General features: G+C 39.5%; 1 pseudogene; it reads right to left on the bottom strand.

Annotated features, from left to right (window-relative positions):
* Positions 1 to 524: 524 nt before the first annotated feature.
* Positions 525 to 4,143, bottom strand: LOC107575386 (myosin heavy chain, fast skeletal muscle-like; annotated as a pseudogene).
* Between the last annotated feature and the right edge of the window lie 666 nt (positions 4,144 to 4,809).

Genomic DNA, 4,809 nt, shown 5'->3' with positions numbered 1-4,809 from the left:
TCAAAGTCCGGACTTAAATCCGATTGAGATGTTTAAACAGTCCATTCATGCTTGAAAACCCTCCAATGTGGCTGAATTAAAACAATTCTGCAAAGAAGAGTGGGCTAAAATTCCTCCACAGCGATGTGAAAGACTCATTGCCAGTTATCGCAAACACTTGATTGCAGTTGTTGCTGCAAAGTGTGACACAACCAGTTATTAGAATTAGGGAGCAATTACTTTTTCACGTAGTGCCAGGCAGATTTGGACAGCTTTTTTCCATTAATAAATGAAATCATTATTTCAAAACTGCATTTTGCATTTACTCGGGTTATCTTTGTGTAATATTAAAATTAGTTTGATGATCTGAATCTTTCAAGTGTGACAAATATGCAAAAAAGAAAAGAAAAACAGGACGGGGGCAAAAACTTTTTCATACCATTGTAGATATTTTTTATAATATTTATATTTATATTTTCATTATTTTTTAAATATTTTTAGATATTTATGTTTAGATATTTATTGGTCAACATATTTGTTTCAGATTAGAGACAGCAGGTGGCGCTCACCTTCCCAGCATCACAGCTCTTGGCTCTAAGCTTGTTGACCTGGGACTCTGCGATGTCAGCACGCTCCTGAGCTTCCTCCAGCTCATGCTGCACCTGCCTGTACCTAGACAGGTGAGTGTTGGCCTGGTCCTCCTGCCATGTGCAAAAACAAATGTTGGGCTACTAGCATCCTGGGATCTTTTCACGTCTTGTGTGACTAGATATAAAGGTAATCAACTTTAGCTACTTCAGTAAGGAACTGCTATTAACTAACCTGGGATTGTAAATACTGTGGCTAGCTAACTGGCACTGCTAGCACAGATAGCTTGTGTTGACCTAGTGCCCTTTTCAATCATTCAGTCAAAGGTCCAACTATGAGCCCTAGTTAAGAAAGGTTTTGTTTAAGCCGGGCTCACACTACAGGTTTGAAAGACTAGCCGAATCACTGTGTTGCTCACACTACGCAACAAGATTTGTTCTCATCTGTCGTTGTCTTGTCATAGCTGCGCGCATACTACACAACACAACGCTAACAAGGTGCACACACTACAAAACATTCAGTAAAGAGGCGTTCCCGACCGTCAGCGAAAATACGTTTTCTCACATAAATTCTCACGAGAAATTACAGCGATTATAGGCCATTTCTTCAAGCATGGACGATCAACTGGGCCTTCAATTGGTCTGTGCAGTTATTTTATCCGAAAGAAAGGAGAAACCATGACAAAAGAGAATATGGCAGAAACAATGGCTTGGAAGACGTGGACAACACAGACTGTCAGTACTGCAGAAAGAGTTGGAGGAAATTAAACAGTACAATGAAACGTGGTATCATATACAAAATCTATGCATTTGTTACATTTATTTCTAGTTAGTTGATTTGATTAATTTGTGGCTTTTCGTGTCTGTTTATAAAGATGCATGATAAGAGTGTTTATACCATCTGCACTGTGATTGGCTGGATTAGTTCCACCCTGTCATTGTGTCGCTCACATTACGAGAGCGCGTGGCGATAATATCAAACAGGTTTGAAAATATCGTAGCGTCTGTGATAGCTCGAGACAGGTTCGGATCACGTTGCTGATCTGCTCATACTTAACGAGCTTCGGCGAGCGCAACAAGCACAGATTTGGCCACGATCCGGAGGTTTTGTCGCAGACTGTAAATCTGTCCGTGACAGCAAAATCCAGCCAAAAATCCTGTAGTGTGAGCCCGGCTTTACATAACTCACTAAGTTCATTCAATAAATAAAACTAAAATGCTAACACGTCCCTCCAGAAGATTGGCTAATATGGGATTGGCTAATTAGCTAGGCAGCAGTTCTCACTATTTCTGTATTTAATAGTTGACAAATAACATGTCAACAAACTTTTATGTTCAAATTTTTAAGGGAAAGTAACATTTTTAGTTCTTTGACAGTTGTAGTATTTGAATTAAAGGCGCAATTAAGTAATTTGTCCCACTTGTGCCATTTTGTTAACATGCCCCTCTCCAAAACCCTCAGCAAACCAGATTGCTCAAAATGATTTACAAGCTGAAAGAATTTCTCATTGGCTGTAAAAATTTGTCCCTATCTAGCTTTGAAAGTAAGACCAAATTATGAAAGCTTATGCTACAAAGAATCATCACTCACAGCTTCCTCAGCCTGGCACTTGTAGACCTTCACTTTCAGCTGTACTTGAAGTCTCCATAGAAGATTCTGCTGGGGAAACCCTTTCTGCAGAAAAATCTCTGTTTAAGAAATCGCACTCAATTACAAGCAAAAGGTCCGTTTCATTAGTGAATAACTCATTTTACTCAAATTGCCTTCTTAATGAGTGCAATGCAGGCAGCCAAGTCCATACCAAATTCAATGAACTCCCATTCAATGCCTTCTTTCTTGCACTCCTCTTGCTCCATCACAAACATGTGGTGGTTGAAGAACCGTTGCAGTTTCACATTTGTGAAGTTAATGCAAAGCTGCTCCAAGCTGTTGAACTAATAATTCAACACAGACAAGTTCTTACTCCTGACTGTTGTCTTTAATATCTCAATTCTTACCGAGGCAATAATAATCATCAGTGTTCCCATCTCAAATCCAGCGATGTCCAGCACACCAATGAAGAACTGTCTAGGCTGCTTCCTGTCCAACATCTCATTGATACGGATGACCATCCACAAGAAAATCTTCTCATAGACAGACTTGCAGAGAGCCATGACTGATTTGTTCACCTGAGAAATTGTGCATGCGGTTTGTGCCATACGCTTTTACTTACCAAGAAGAATGTTTTCAAGCCTTTATCCTCACAACATTAGTTTCCCGACCTTCACTCTGGTGTAGCACAGAGCTTTCAACATGTCCGCAGAGTTTAGGCCCATGGCCTATGAGGTAGGCGATTTTATTGGCCACTAAGAAAAACGCTTTCCAGATTGATTGGCATGGTAATTATGTAAGAAGAGCTGAAGTAAATTACAATACACTTATCTCAGTGACAGTGCCCTGAAGTAACCTAAAATGTCAAGTGCTTTGCATGAGGAAACAATGGTGATAACTCGAACCTTATACCTTTTGGATACAGTGCAGATCTTCAACCAATTTACATGGAGAATCTCAATAGCCTTACCTTCAGTGCCATCAAGTTCAGCTTGCTCCTCTCTCTGCTTCTGCTTGAATTTCATCACACCCACATCACAGCACCTGTCAGCTTGTAGATGCTTATTTTCTCTTCAGCGCTGAAGCCCAGAATATCAGTAGCCGTATTTTTTATACCAACAAAACAAATGCACATTAGAAGTATCTGTATTATCTTCTGCAGTGTTCTTTTAAATGGATTTTTGCTCATAATCGATGAATTAAATAAAGAATAGTTATGCAGTTGTCCACTTACATCTGTGGCAATGATACTCTTGACAGTGGTTGTCCGCTGGCTGATCATTTGGATAGTTATAAGGATTGGTGGTGATAAGCAGGGCCTCTGTAAAACATCACATTCACTGTTAATCGCTTTCCAAGACAGGATAGTACTGTTTTCTGTGTTCTAAGCTTTGAGGCCACCAACGCATAACAAAAACTGTGTTTTCGGTTGCATTAAAGCTTATGCATTATTTCTTAAATGGACCATCAATTGGTTGTGACGTGCCTGAAGCTTATTAATTTTTCAAAGTGTCTTGTAGTTTTTAAATCTGTTTTTATTCAGACTGTAACTTAACTGCTCAACAGACATTTCACTGGGTTTTTACACCCAAAAAAACTCTCACCAAGCAGCTCTGGCTTTTGTACGGCCATTAGCTGGTCAGAAGATGTATAGCTCCTCTCAGCAGACAACCGGAATGTTACTCTTGACTTTTCCAGCACATCTTTGATATAAAACATTGACTTTGAATAGCTTATGAATATATTTGTCTAGAAACAACATGACTCAACAAGTTTCAATATCAGCTGAAGCCAGTTTTCCAGTGGATCCGAAGTGAATCCTAATGAGTTTACCCTAAGGAGATAGAAATGATTCAGTATGTATAACAAAATGCAAAAATTTATTTACTCTGACTTCACTGAGTTGCAAAACGAGATGAGTTGTCATTCCTCACCAGAAGCCTCCAGCAGAGCGTTGGCAGCAATGCGTTGATCCTCTAGTGACCCCTGGTGGGCATACAAGCAAGTTATTTCACGTAAAGTAGTTCTTTGCACTTGGAATGTTTCTTTGTCATTTGACCGTAGCCTTGCCACCTTCTTTACTAACAAGGTAATGTATATTTTGGTCAATTTCACAAAATTGACCTTTATGACTGGTTTTGTGGTCCAGTCCAGGGTCACATTATTTATTTATTTTTACCATGAAGGAACATCCTGTACCCTCATATATTATGAAAAGTAATTGTGTGAATAAAAAATAGCAATAATTATATTAAATCAAGGTCACGTCAGGAGCCGCTGACGCCGCAGGCTGTAGCATCGCGAGATGTCTGTAAGTAACGCGAGAGTGTGGAGCGGGAGCCGGAAGTGGAGTGAAGATGGAGGGTGTCGGTTTATGTGCTAACAACAAACAGAAACAGAACCAAATGTTGCCGAATAAAATGCGCGGCGAGTTCACCAGAAACCAGAGGAAGGACTCTGAGGTAAGAGTCAGACGAAGCTGTTTAAGAGCCTTTTGATTGTATACATGCAGTTTTGCAGTCTGTTTTGACATAAGTGTTAGCATAAACATCAGCAACGTTCAAAGATTAAAATTAATAAATTATTTATACAGCGCTGGTTAAATAAACTGTAGCTCAAAATCTGAAAAGAGCCTCGTTATTGAAAGATTTT

The sequence above is a fragment of the Sinocyclocheilus grahami genome, unplaced genomic scaffold, assembly GCF_001515645.1.
Source record: "Sinocyclocheilus grahami isolate Dianchi unplaced genomic scaffold, SAMN03320097.WGS_v1.1 scaffold2605.1, whole genome shotgun sequence".
Lineage (NCBI taxonomy): Eukaryota > Metazoa > Chordata > Actinopteri > Cypriniformes > Cyprinidae > Sinocyclocheilus > Sinocyclocheilus grahami.
The sequence above is the reverse complement of the archived record's forward strand: the minus strand, read 5'-3'. Positions and strand labels throughout refer to the sequence as shown.